At 47.9% G+C, this 14,933-nt stretch overlaps 1 protein-coding gene across 1 annotated transcript in view; it reads left to right on the forward strand.

Moving 5' to 3' along the window:
• Positions 1–14,933, forward strand: part of ZNF667 (zinc finger protein 667) — a 48,885-nt gene that overhangs the window by 727 nt on the left and 33,225 nt on the right. The window lies entirely within an intron of this gene.

A 14,933-nucleotide genomic window follows, 5' to 3' on the forward strand; every position in this document is an offset into this window, starting at 1 on the left:
TGTCCTTGTCGCGTGCGCAGCCGGCTGGCCCCGGCCAGTTCTCGAACTGGGTGCGCTCGGCGTATCCTCGCGTGGAGAGGGATGGGCGCGGACTTCCCAGTCTAGCTCCCTGCCAGGCACTGCCCCGACCCTGCTTCCATCTTCGCGCCATCTGCAAAATGCAGTCAGATCTGCCGCCCTGTCCTCGCCCCGCTTTCCCCTCCCTTTGTAGTATCCAGCATCTTGTCTTCCTAGTCTCAGAGATGCCTTCACTGCTTCCTAGTATATGTTTGTCTGTTTTTTAAGATTTTATTTTTTTGACAGAAACACAGCGAGAGAGGGAACAGAAGCAGGGGGAGTGGGAGAGGGGGAAACAGGCTCCTTGATGAGCAGAGAACCCATGTGGGGCCCGATCCTACTACCCTGGGATCACTACCTGAGCCGAAGGCAGACACTTAACCACTGAGCCACCCAGGCGTCCCTACTATTCGTCTTAAAATCGTCTAGCAAAATTGGGCCAACTCATGTTTCCCTCGCCCTGTGTCCGAAACCAGGGTCTAAGTAAGTCAGTGCCCTGGTCGACCCCGGAGGCATAAAGTGTGGCAATTCTGAATCAGGGAGTTGTTATTTTTTTTCAGATCTTTTTCAGGCCTTCTCAGTGAAGGAGTAAGTTTATCTGTAGCAGTTCTAATGCTCACCAATCCCCTTATATCAGGTTATATCTCTTTTTCACTGTGTTTACTCTTAGGAGTATCTTATGGCAAGTGATGCAGGGTTTCCATTTGGGCAGAACAATGAAGTTTCATCTTTTTTTTTTTTCCCAAAAGATTTTATTTATTTGAGAGAGAGAGAGCATGAGAGGGGAGAAGGTCAGAGGGAGAAGCAGACTGTCTGCGGAGCTGGGAGCCCAATGCGGGACTTGATTCTGGGACTCTGGGATCATGACCTGAGCTGAAGGCAGTTGCTTAACCAATGGAGCCACCCAGGTGCCCTGAACTTTCATTTTAAAAATCTACTTTGTAGAGGGGCACCTGGGTGGCTCAGTGGGTAGAGCATGCCACTGTTGATTTTGGGGTTATGAGTTCAAGCCCCATGTTGGCTGTAGAGATTACGTGAAAATAAAATCTTTTTTTTTTTAAGATTTTATTTATTTATCTGACATAGAGCACGCACAAGCAGGGGGAAAGCAGGCAGAGGGAGAGGGAAAAGCAGGCTCCCCACTGAGCAAGGAGCCTGACGTGGGACTCTATCCCAGCACCCTGGGATCATGACCTGAACTGAAGGCAGACGCTTCACTGACTGAGCCACCTAGGCGCCCCTTAAAAATGAAATCTTAAAAAACCCCAAAACTTTGTAGATTCATTGGTTCTCAATCTTGGTTGTACCTCAGAGCCACTTGGGAGCTGTAAAAAAATAATACTGTGCCCATGTCCACCGCTGGAGAGCGTTCAGATTGTCGGGGTCACAACCCAGTGCATGATGTAGTAAAACTCCTCAGAAGATTCTAATGTGTGGTAGGGTTGAGCAACACTGACCAGACCGTCTATAACTGATGTGCTGTGCTCTGACATTCATTAATGTTTTCATTCCTAAATCCTAAAGAGGTCTTTGGCCCACTTTGGCTTTGGCATGTGGGCTATTTGGGGCTGAAGGTGATCGAGACCCTGTAGGCCCCAGAGAAACTTTTGCCCTTCACTTAACTAACTACCTAGAAGACTCCAAACTGGGGGTCTTTTCCAGAATTAGAGCTGTTACCGAAGACAGGTTTTATCTGAGGGCCCCAGATGCACGGCAGGGCAGACATCTATTACAACACGTGTGTTCTTAGTGCCCTGCTCCCCTCTGAGGCTCTGGCCCCCAGCCCCGTCCTCAGCTCCGCGTGGCACGGAGACCTGCCTCAGCCTTCCTGTAATGTCACTTACAAAGGGTCATGACTCAGTTTTTAGAGCTTGTCTTGTGTTTGCAGTTTCTTAAAAATAACCTGCTTTGGGCGCCTGGGTGGCTCAGTGGGTTAAGCCTCTGCCTTTCGGCTCAGGTCATGATCTTGGGGTCCTGGGATCAAGCCCCACATCAGGCTCTCTGCTCAGCATAGAGCCTGATTCTCCCTCTCCCTCTGCTTGGTGCTCTGCCTACTTGTGATGTCTCTCTGTCAAATAAATAAATAAAATATTTTTTGAAAAATATTTTTCTGCTTTTAAAAATCAGCTTAGGGCGCTGGGGTGGCTCAGTCAGTTAAGAGTCTGCTTTCTGCTCAGCTCTTGATCTCAGGGTCATGGGATTGAGCCCCACGTCTGACTTCCAGCTCATCAGGGAGCCTGCTTCTCCTGCTGCCTCTACCTCCCCCCACCCCCACTCATGCTTTCTCTCACTCTCTCATAAATAAATAAAAACCTTTTTAAAAATGATACATATTAGCTGTTTAATAGAATTCGTATCACTAATGATAGTTGCAGTGACTTACTATTCGTTATGTGGTGAAGTATGTAAAACAGGCACACTTTGCTGTTTACTAAACCTTCACTGTAACCCGCGAATATAGTTTACCCTTGACAGTCCCCATTTCGCCAATAAGAAAGTCACGCCTGGAGCAGGCTTTCTCAGTTGGGCAGGACCAGCACATCTGCTGAATGTCAGAACCTCCCCAGTTAGCCGCGATATTTTCCCGCCTCTGATTAGAATGATATTATAGTGATTTATAAAAACAAATATTTATTTGGTCCTCATCCCCATTCCTGGCACAGAGCTCCTAAAACCTGGGAATTCCTGAGAGTTGCTTCAGTGATGAAGGTGCTTTTAACTGATGTATGAGGGGACTTTGGGCAAACACCCAGGGGTGGGTCTGGTTACCAAGGGAACCAACCAACCAAGTCTTGGCTGGTGGCAACTTCCAGTCCCATCCCTGACCTCTGGGGTTGGGAGAAGGGCCGGAGGTTGAATCCAACACCAATGGCCAGTGATTTCATCAGTGATGCCTATATAATGCACCGACACAAAACCCTGAAAGGGCGGGCTTCTGAGAGCTCCCAGGTTGGTGAACGAGGGCAGAGGTGGGGAGGTCTCCACACACCCTTCCTCCATACCTGGCCCTAAGCATCTCTCCCATCTGGCTGTTCTCGAGTTACCTGCTTTTATAATAAACCAGTTTTCTAGTGAGTCGGAATTCTGTGAGGTGCTCTAGCAAATTAATTGAGCCTGAGGAGGGGGTCCTGGGACCCTCTGATTGACAGCTGGTTGGTCAGAAGCTCAGGGACAACCTGGATTGGTGTCTGAAGGTTGGGGGAGGGCAGTCTTATGGGACCGAGCCCTTCACCTGTGGGATGTGATGCACTGTGTGGTAATGGCATCAGAACTGGGTTGAATTGTAGGACGCCCCACTGGTGTCAGAGAATTACTAGTGACACCCGCAGACAACAGGCATTGCAGTTAGAGGCAGAGTCAGAACATGGAACCCCTTTCTAGATTCCTGGGGCCCCATTCCCCCCAAGAAAGGCTCCTGCTCTCTTTTGACTTAAACGAGACCGTGACAGAAGCACCAGGATCTGCGCCGCACGCTTCCATTTACTTTGGGGTCACCTGGAGCCTCCGTCCCAGAGACTGGGCTTCATTTGGCCCCAGCGGGTACTGCTCCAATTTTTTTCTTTTAAGATTTTATTTATTTGAGAGAGAGAGAGAGAGAGAGATCATGAGCCGGGGGAGGGGCAGAGGGAGAAGCAGATTCCCCGCTGAACAGGGAGCCCCATGTGAGATTCGGTCCCGGGAGCCTGGGATCATGACCTGAGCCGAAGGATGCCCCCCCTGACTGGGCCACCCAGGTGCCCAGTGCTGCTCCAATTTTTAAGGAAATGGTAATTGCACAGCTGGACGGAGGCATTAGTGAACAGTAGCGATAATTTTGGCAACACAGGGTGTGGAGTCCCCACACTGTGTACCTTAAGCTCACACGGTATTACCTACTACGCGTCGATTCTGTCTCACTCAGACGGGAAGGGAGAAGGAGCTCCTCCGGTGCCCAGTCCAGGCTGGCGGCCAGGACATCTTACCCCAAGAAGCACCTCCTCAATCATTCCTGGAACTCAGAGCCCACGCTGGGGCGAGGGTGACAGCTGCACCTCAGCGTCCTTTGGGATGGGGTGGTGTGGGCAGGCGGTGGGCAAACAGATGAATACGCAGCCATGAGTGTGGCACGTGCTGTGATGAGGAAAAGTATGGGATCTCAAGGGATCACAAGCAAGTCAGTACTTCCTTCCCCCACGCTCGGAGAGGGGAAGGCAGGGCCAGGGTTTCTCCAGGAGGACTTCTGGGAAGAAGTGCTGTGCGGTATAAAGGAAGGGACAGATTGGGTGAAAGAGGGTAAAGGTGGTACATCACTCTGCCCATGTTCTACTCACACCAGCCGCCAAGGAGGCTGAGTAATGTGGCCGTGACTCAGCGTGCTGTGGACCAGCCCAGTGTCTGGTTCCCTCACTGTCCCGAGCAGCCACAGGGCCGAAGGTCAGATGCATCTAGTTATCATGACTCAGCAACTCTGATAATAAAAGTCACGAGGTGCGGTCTGCGGAGTACACCCGGAGCAGCAGCAGTTCTGCCAAACCTGGGACCCACAGTAGGTCCTTAAACCCCTCTGGCCCCCCGGAGAGATGCTTTGCCTGGTTTTACAAATGCGGCCTCTCTCTGAGCCTCAGTTCCCCCTGCTGCCATGCAGGAGGCACAACTCCCTTATGAGGAATAAGGAAGTCACACCTGGTGCTCCCAGCACCCAGCAGGACCACCTCCGATGGGAGTAGCTTTCTGAAGGCTGCTGGGCCCCAGGGGAGTACTCGCGCGCCCTCTAGTGGTTGAACTGTACACGCCATGGTGCCACCTGGTGGCCGCATGGCGCCATTGCGCAGCCGAGCTCAATGATGGGGGTTGCTTGTGAGCTGCTGTTCTTGAACTCGGTTCTCACCAGGCAGATGGTGCAGGTGAGGGATGCTGGCAGGCTGGGAGTCATGGGGAGCGATGGGGATAGTTGAAGATGGAATCCATCCCAAATCCCTAGAAGAGTGTTGCCACGCAGGGATGCAGACCTAGAATTCCCCTCAATTGTGATTTTCCCCCCCAAGAAATCCCAGTTCACGTGGAAAGTGTCTCTATTTTTAGAGACGGATACTCAGAAAAATTGTTTTGTGAACGCTGTGTTGGCCAAACACATCCAGAGGCTGGCTGTGTAGCCTGTGGCCCGCCATCTCTTGATACCTATTTGTTTGGTCTTGCAGGATTTTTTATTAAAATCAGTGGAGTCCTCACCCCGTTTTTGGCGACCGCAGTGGTGAATTTTATGTGTCAACTCGATTGGATCGTGGACAGCTCACTCGGTTAAAGCTGAGTTCTGGGGGAGTCTGAGGATGTTTCCAGAAGACGTTGGCATCTGCCTCCGCAGACCGACTGACGCCGAAGGCTCCGCTTTCTGCCGGGCAGCACCCAGCTGGCTGGGGGCCCAAATAGCACAAAAAGCCCAAAACAGTGGGTGAAGGGCAGATTCTCTCAGACTGACCCTGACCCTGGAATATGCAACACAGGCTTTCCTGGGTGTCCAGCGTGCCGACGGCAGGCTGTCGGTCTTCCCAGACCCCATAAACACACAAGCCAACTCGTCATAATAAATCTCTTCGTGTGACCCTGCGCGGACCCTGCACTGTGTGGGTCTGGTTCTCTGGAAACCCTTAACATTCAGTGGCTTTTTATTGAGTGACTGTTACGTGTCCCATGCTTTACCTGCATTATTGTCATATCATTTTCCCTGCAACTTGAAGGGTAGTGATTATTAGCTCAGCCTTAAAGCCAGTAGTTGATAATAGCAAACATTTCTTTAGCCCTAGGCACAAGCTAGATGTTTTGCCAAGTGCAATATATAAGTGATTTCATTGAGTTTCTATGAGTTTCAATGACCCAGAGTCATTGAGGTGGACTCTGCTGTTACCCAGACAGGCACAGAGAGGTTCAGTGCCCTCCTCAAGGCCACACAGCTTTAGATGTTTATAAAACTGACTCTTGGGAGTGCCCGGAGGCTCAGTTGGTCAAGTGTCCGACTCTTGACTTTGGCTTCAGTCATGATCTTGGGTTGTGAGTTTGAGCCCACGTCAGGCTCTGCTCAGTGTGGAGTCTGTTTGAGATTCCCTTTCACTTGCACACTCTCTCTAAATAAATCTTTAGAGTTTTAAAAAATATTTATTAATTAGAGAGAGAGAGAGCTCAAAGTGGGGGGCTGGGGCAGAAGGAGAAGCAGACTGTCTGTTGCATAGGGAGCCTGATGAGGGGCTCGCTTGATCCCAGGACCCTGGGATCACAACCTGAGCCGAAGGCAGATGCTTAAGCCACCCAGGTGCCCATAGAATTGTTTTGTTTTTAAATTTTTATTTATTTACTTTAGAGAGAGAGAGAGAATGCACAAGTGCAAGGAAGGGCAGAGGGGGAGAGAGAGGGATAAGCCAACCCGATGCTGAGCACAGAGCCAGACACGGGGCTCATCTCAGGATCCAGAGATCATGACCTGAGCTGAAATCAAGAGTTGGGACACTCAACCAACTGAGCCACCCAGGCACCCCAATAAATAAACTGTTTAAAAAATAAAATAGAATTATTTTTTAAGTTTTAATATGTACAATGTCCACATGGTTCAAAAGTCAAATTTAGGGCGCCTGGGTAGTTCAGTCGTTAAGCATCCGCCTTCAGCTTAGGTCACAGTCTCGGGGTCCTGGGATCGAGCCCTGCTTTGGTCTCCCCGTTCGGCGGGGAGCCTGCTTCTCCTTCTGCCTGCTGCTCCCCCTGTTTGTGCTTTCTCTGTCAATAAATAAATATTTTAAGGTGAAATTTTAGAAAGTGAAATTTATGTAAAAATTTAGACAAAGGGAGGTTTCACTCACATCTCATTTCCATGGATTCTCTGGAAGTAACCATTTCCATTTCTTTTTATCATTTCTTTTCTGGCTTCTTCTGTAAAAGGCATGACACATTTGACACTCGTTATTGTTATTATTAATAAACACCCCAGATGCAAACACATAGAGGGGATGAGGGGACAGACCGTATCTGCCCCCTCTTCCCACCAGTATCTTGTGATGCAGATTCCAGAAGATGAAGCATGGGGGGTACAGGATTTTGCAATGCCGTATTACATTAGCGGTGCAAGAATCAGGGCAGAGAATTTGCTGGAAAATGGAGAAATGTGAAGGACCCAAAGAACAAAGCACTGGGTGTTCCAGTCTTTCCCGTTATAAATAATTAGACTCCACTCACCTGTGCAAATAAGGGACCATCCAACTTTATTACTGTAAAGGACTTACATGGCAAATATTTCAGACTTGCCAGCACCCAACCTCCATCATAATTGTCGGACTCTGTCACTGTTGTGCAAAAGCCGCCGCAGACAACAGAGAAACCGTGTGGTCTGTGGCCGCTGTTGCTCGGCGCCTTCCACACCCCAAACACCGTGGTGAGTCAACGGGATCACACTGCTGGGCACGAGGCATCTGCAGCGCTCACGGAAGCAAGTGGGAGGCGGCTCTGCCCAAAGACAAGGGACTGCCCGGAGCAGGGTAGCGACTTCAACAAACAGAAAATGGAGGATTTGTCAATGCAAGAGAGCTTGCCTGTGGGACCCCTCCCAGCCACCTGCCTGATGGCACTCTTGCTGAATGTCCTTGCCTTTGAGGCGGCACTGGCATAAAGACTGCCGAAACTTCTGGAAACATTTCTCCATAATTTCAATCTTAGCAAGGATAACTCTATGGCATCGAGGGAGATTTCTTTTCCGTGGGCTTTGTGAAATGGACTCTCCAGAAGTAAGGCAGGAGTCGTGGGTATGAGGACTCATGAGGTCTGGGTCTTAAGTTGGCCCTGCCCCGTTTTTCTTCACTCTTGATTCAGTCTTGAATTAAGGTACTATTTTATTTTTTACGGATGTATTTTATGTGGATTCTCTTTTTTTTTTTTTTAACATTTTATTTTTTTCTCTCTCTACCCAGTGTGGAGCTTGAACTCACAACCCAGAGATTAAGAGTTGCATGCCCCACAGACTGAGCCAGCCAGGCTCTCCCTCACCTTTTTCTTTTTTTTTTAAGATTTTATTTATTCATTTGACACAGAGAGAGAGATCACAGGTAGGCAGAGAGGCAGGCAGAGAGAGAAAGGGAGGGAAGCAGGCTCCCTGCTGAGCAGAGAGCCCATGTGGGCCTCGATCCCAGGACCCTGAGATCATGACCTGAGCCGAAGGCAGAGGCTTAACCCACTGAGCCACCCAGGTGCCCCTCCCTCACCTTTTAAAAAAGATTTTATTTCTATGGATTTTTTTTTTTAATTTATAGTAAAATTGACATTTCTTTGCACCAAGAAAGTTGAAGGGTGGATGCTTGGCTGGCTCAGCTGGTTAACTGTCTGCCTTCGGCTCAGGTCATGAACCTGGGGTCCTGGGATCCAGCCCCGTATTGGGATCCCTGCTCAGCAGGGAATCTCCTTGTCCCTCTTGCTCTGCTCCCCCCACCCCTGCTCATGTGCTCTTTCTCTCTCAAATAAATAAAATCTTAAAAGAAAAAAAAAAGCAGGATGAAGGGTACAACGATTTGGGAGAAGTGAGAGAAAACATGGATACCAGGGAGAGCGCTCTATAAAACTTGCATGTCTGACGCCAACGTAACAGATCCCCAGGCTTCTCAACACTCTTTTCTCTTTTGTTGAAAGGGTGTCATTTGCGGGCATGGCGTGGTGGGTAAATATCTCATCTCTTAAGTTAAAATTCAAATCCCACTTCCCCTTTCGAGAAAGCTACTTTAATTGGAATGTGTCTCAGTTTCTATGGCAACCACTGCACTGCACCACTGTGCCTCTGTCCCATCTTTCAGCATGCTGGACATAATTCAGAATCGCTCTCTTTCTCTCTGGCTGGCTAGCCCCATTTATCTGGCACTGAACACAAGCTAGATTAAATAGGAAGAGAGAATATCCTTCCATAGCATTTTTTGAAATATGTCATGTGACTAAGTCATTCAGAGGGCCAGACAATTGTTTTTGGTGTTCATTTGTATATCTTTCTTTTTAAAAGCTGCGTTAGAATCCAAGTCTGAAGCCTGAAAACACCATGGGTACAGACCTCTCTCTGACAGCCAGGCAGGAACACATGAAAGAACAGAGAGTGAAATCAGGCCTTCTTTTGAGAACACTCCATGCACCATTTCTCTTCTGCTCTCCTGCTGGTACAGGGGTTGGGGCTCACGGCTTCTGAAATCCCCAGCCAAGAGTGAAGGCACAATTCCTCTCTACCGCAGATTCTCCAAGATGAGAATTTCTTAGAAAAATCCCAGCAATGTCAGCATGCTCCTTTAAGGGTTGCCACTATCACGACCGTTTTTGTAAGGGTTGTGATGTGTAAATAGTATCTCTTGGGCAAGATACGACTGTCACCCAAGAACTTGAAAGGCTGGTAGCCTGACGATCAGAGGGTGTGAGATCTTAATATGATTTCAGATACGTCAGCATGTGGTGCACAGAACTGCCAGTGATAACAGGAAGGTGAAGGAATAGACGGATGGAGACGAGGAGGGAAGAATCAAAATGCCACCACACTGGGACTTCGCCTGTCCTCACCCCTCACCCTCATGTCATTCCCCCATCCTTCCGCAGCCTCCAGGAAGACTGTCGTATTCCTCACTTTGTAGTGTAGGACCAGGAGGCTCAAAAGAATTGACTGGTTTTGTGAAAATAAGAAGCCAGGGCGACTGGATGGCTCGGCCAGTTGGGCGTTAGGCTCTTGATTTCAGCTCGGGTCCTGATCTCGAGGTTGTGGGACTGAGCCTGTGTCAGCGGGGAGTCTGCCTGAGGACGCCCCCTCTCCCTCTGTTCCTCACCCTGCTCGTGCATACTTTCTCTCTCAAATAAATAAATTTTTTGAAAGAAAAGAAAGCCAGTGATGCTTGTAATAGGGATGTAATTAAGCATAATAATGGAGGTCACAGGGCTACTCACCAGGGGAATTTTGTAAAGTCCCAGGTATCATGCCACTGGAATGGAAAGAGTCGATCTGGTTGCTCTAGCCACCAGAGCCGGAGGGAGGGTGCCGTGACAGCTGTGGTTGGGAATGAGGCCCTAGTGACCAAGGCAGAGTCAGTCTTCTGAAGGGCCAGGGACACCATGTCCCTGAAGTCCAGAATGGGGACACCCAGGGTGTTGTGAGTAAGACACAACAGACTGGAATGGAAGTTGACAAGGAGTTGTGTGTCATGGGAAATGTCCCTGCAGGCATGACTAGGCCCCCACAACCTCATCCCCATAACCCATGCCCCCCCTTCCCTGTTCACATGGCAGAGCTCTGCAAAGTGGTCTTGAGGTGAAGTGCAGGAGGGAGTAACTTCTGATCAGAGTCAGGTCGATGACGCCGCGGATAAGCCCATCACCAGGCCTCTCAGAAGGAGGCCTGGGAGCCCCTTGCTCAGGTGGGCTGGAGGCTGGTGCAGAGCCCAGAAGGCACCACAGCAGAGTCCCAACGGGCATCTCAGCCCACAGAGCGGGTGAGGCATCCTTTTCCAGGGGGGCCTGGTACCCCCTTCAGTCTGGAGGAAGGCTTTTTAAATTTTTTTTTAAGATTTTATTTATTTGACAGAGAGCACAAGCAGGGGGAGCAGCAGGCAGAGAGAGAAGCAGGCTCCCCACTGAGCAGGGAGCCTGACTCAGGACTTGATCCCAGGACCCCAGGATCATGACCTGAACCAAAGGCAGACACTTCACCAACCAAGCCACCCAGGCGCCCTGGGAATGACAGTATATTTAAGGGAGAAACTGTATGAGCAGTTGGGAGGATTGGCTAAATCAGAGGATACTGCAAAACGCAGAACTATGAATCCGTTGAAAAGTCACATGGAAGAAGTTTCTGTCCATGTAAGGCAGGGCTTGTGAGCCCCCTCACTGGTGAAATTCGGTCAGGGCAGCTCTTCAGGGAGAGCGGTGTGTCCACTGTGAGATGTTGGCAGTGCCCCTGGCCTCCGCCCACTGGACTCTGTGGAACAGTATGACCCCTCCCCGAACTGTGTCAAGCCAAATTCTCTCTATAGGCCACTTCGTGGCCCCCAAAGATTAGAGCCACTGGTGGTGAGAAAGGCTGTGATCCGTCTCTCCATTCGATCTGGCCGCCCGCACACCGGGGTCCATCTAGCTGCCAGGAACACATCACACACATGAAAGTGACCAGGGTGAGTAAGAAATCAGTTGTCAAGCTTTGTGCAACGAGATCCAAAGCGCCATGAATTTGCCACCAGGAGAAGCATCAGTGTTGGGGCGCCTGGGTGGCTTAGTCAGTGAGGCGTCTGCCTTCGGCTCAGGTCAGGACCCCGGTGTCCTGGGATCAAGTCCCGCATTGAGCTGCCTGCTCAGTGGGGAGCCTGCTTCTCCCTCTCCCTCTGCTGCTCCCCCTGCTAGTGTTCTCTCTCCTTCTCTTTCTCTGTCTCAAATAAATAAAACCTTAAAAAAAAAAAAAAACCCTCAGTACTGCAAATACTGTCTGTGCTTGTTCATTTCCTCCAGAATCCTTTTCATCCCTCTGAATAAAAAGGGTGCTATTGTTGATCTCTCCTTTGCAAGAAATGGGCCATTTCTCTCAAGTTCCAGAGAGAGGAACTCATGCTTCCCGGATACCCAATTAATCTACTCTCATAGTCCAAGAACATTTGAGGATGGCACTGAGAGATGGGTCTCCTGGGCTAAACGCGCACCCTCTCACCCTGTGCTGTGCCCCACAGACACTGGACAATTAGAATGAGGGACATCACGTGTGTCCTGTCTCCTTTGCCGCCCACCGACTTGCCCTGCTCAGAGCTGGGCAGTTTTAACCAGGACCTTCCAATAACTGTGGCTCCTTCTCTGGGGGAGACAGTGCTGCCAGGGTGGGAGCTGCTGGGAAGTCGTCCTGAGTGCTCCCGTGGGGCCCCCCTTTTGGGAGAAGCTCAGGTCTGTGCCTGGGGCATCGCTCTTTGATTTCCACAGGAAGGGGTCCAGCCGGAGGAACTGAACTGTCAGCGATTAGGGGACCTAAAGCTCTTTAGTGGTTCCAACCACATCCCTTTCTGCTTAGTCATTATACTGAGGGAGAAATATCTCAAAGATAATTTATTTATTATCAGATAGAATTGTGGTAAATGGATAAATGTGGCTTCCCATGATTTAGCCATAATAATGTGGTCTGGCTTTACATTGGGAAGAGTAAGAACTTCTTATTTTAGAAAAAAAGAGGGGAGGGTAGTGTAAGCTATCAAGATGAATATTGAAAATAATTGGTGTTCTACATAGATGGCCACTGTCAACAATTTGGTCTGTTTCTTCCCACTTCTGTTTCTCGGAGCAAGTTTATAACGAAGTGTTCAGGTAGCCACGGTTTCTCCTGATTCCTTCGGAGCCTAACTAAGGACTAAAAGTCTACCCAGGGACACCTTTGGGGTGGCCTGTCTCTGCCTTTATTTCTTCAGAATTTTCCTACGCAGGGCCAGGAAATGAGCAGACCACAGACAACAGAAAATAAACCTCTGGGGCTCCTGGGTGGCTCAGATGATTGAGTGTCTGCCTTCGGCTCAGGTCATGATTTCCAGGGTCCTGGGATGGAGCCGCATGTCAGGCTCCTGGCTCCTGGCTCCTGGCTGGGTGGGGGGAATCTGCTTCTCCGTCTCCTCGTGCCTCTTCCCCTGCTCGTGCACTCTCTCTCTCTCTCTCTCTCTATCATGGATGAATAAAATCTTAAAGAAAAAAAAGAAGAGAAAAAGAAAATAAACCTCTTTTCAAACATACATAGAATCCTTTTCCTATGACCATATATTTGGTCAGGTTACAAAGAAAGCATCCATACCTCCAAAAATTGAAATGACAAGTGACATTTATGCTCACATGTAGGAAATGAAGAGATTTAAAGGAGAAAATGAAAACATAAAGATGTTTACAACAAGAAATTATAAAATATCTCCATTAAACAACTCTAGGATACAAAGGAAAATATAAGTGAAAATTGTGAAAATTGCACACTTTCAAAACAATTGAACATAAAAATTATGTATAAGCACATATATTTTATGTTTTGTTTTGTTTTGTTTTTTAAGATTTTTTATTTATTTACTTGGCAGAGACAGAGAGATCACAAGTAGTCAGAGAGGCAGGCAGAGAGAGAGGAGGAAGCAGGCTCCCTGCTGAGCAGAGAGCCCGATGTGGGGCTCAATCCCAGGACCCTGAGATCATGACCCGAGCCAAAGGCAGAGGCTTTAACCCACTGAGCCACCCAGGTGCCCCATATATTTTATGTTTATAATTTCAAGTTTTTGTTTAGTTTTATTTAGTTTTATGTTTTTCATAAAATATTTTATATATTCATACTTACAAATTTTGTTAAATTTTAGATATAAAACTTTCTATAGACATGTATACATAGGTTTATAATTTTGTTTTTATGTTTATATATTTAGTTTGTTTTAAAATTATTTTTCCTTTTTCTTTTTTTTAATTTTGATTTTTTTAAAAGATTTTATTTATTTATTTGACAGACAGAGATCACAAGTAGGCAGAGGCAGGCCTAGAGAGAGGAGGAAGCAGGCTCCCTGCTGAGCAGAGAGCCCAATGTGGGGCTCAATCCCAGGACCTTGGGATCATGACCCAAGCCAAAATCAAGAGGCTTTAACCCACTGAGCCACCCAGGCACCCCAAGATTTTTTTTAAGTGATCTCTGTACCCAACATGGGGCTCAAACTCACAACCCCAAAGTCAAGAGTCGCATGCTGCATGGACTGAGCCAGCCAGGAGCCCCTATTTATTTAGAGTTTTAATGTTTACGTAGTTTATGTTTATAGTTTTAAAAATATATTTTACATAAATACAGGTTTTGCATATAAATTTTATACATAAACATGTTTTCTTTATATATACATTTTATATATAAATGTGTTCATTGTTCAAGCTTTGTTTATTTAGCTGTATACAGTTTTATATTATAACACTCACATACACACATGCATATGATGTCACAATCAACCGTGTAAATTTCCAGTAGTGATCGGAGAAGTAAAATATAGGTCTGTGGGAAACAGAGGAGCCTGATCCTCAGTCATCGGTCGGTCATCGGAGGACAGGAAGTTCTGTCTGTCTGCCTAGTTGCCCAATCATACAGAATATACTAGGCTGGCAGAAAGGTGTAGGTAAGAGCACCTTTTATATAGGACATTCAACAAAATGCAATGATTTGCAAGAGTGTGCCTGTGTCTGCCGGTCAGAAACACCGACAGCCTCCTGTCTGGCTCCAGACCATGAGAAATAAATTCCTGCAGTTTATAAGGTATCTAGTTTAGTTGCAGCAGCCCAGTCTTTGCAGATTAAGTAACATAGTATCAATTTTCCCCACTTTTTAAAAAATGATTAACTTGTTTGTGCCCTTAAATATCCTTAAATATGAGTTGTTTTCTTCGAACAGCATGGGATTTTTTGGTGTGCCCAGGTTGTCGGTGTCTGCCTTCTGGCTGAAACACTCACTCACTGTACGTGCAGTATAGGTGCTGACGTGTTCGGATTTAAAGCTGATTCTGCCATTTGCCCCACCTGCACGGTGGCACTATACACTGAGGAGATTAGAAGAAAATGACAGTCGTCGTAAAGTAGAGGAGAGACAACAGTTTTGACACACATGACTGTGTGACGGGGGGCTGTGGGAGGATGGAACGTGGAAATAAAGAGTGAACACTATGGTACTCATTAGCGCAGTGGCCCAGATGTGTTTGCTTAAGAATGTTTTGGGCAAGCAGTAATTTCTCCTGCTGATCTGCCCGGGACAGGTGTAAAGAAACCAAGTGTGTGACTGCAGATTTCGATGGCGACACGTGGTGGACACCTGACTGATACTCTATAACGAGTGAGTTTTTTGTGGGGTTTTTTTGAAGATTTTATTTATGTATTTGACAGAGATC

This window comes from Mustela erminea, chromosome 19 (assembly GCF_009829155.1).
Source record: "Mustela erminea isolate mMusErm1 chromosome 19, mMusErm1.Pri, whole genome shotgun sequence".
NCBI classification, from domain to species: domain Eukaryota; kingdom Metazoa; phylum Chordata; class Mammalia; order Carnivora; family Mustelidae; genus Mustela; species Mustela erminea.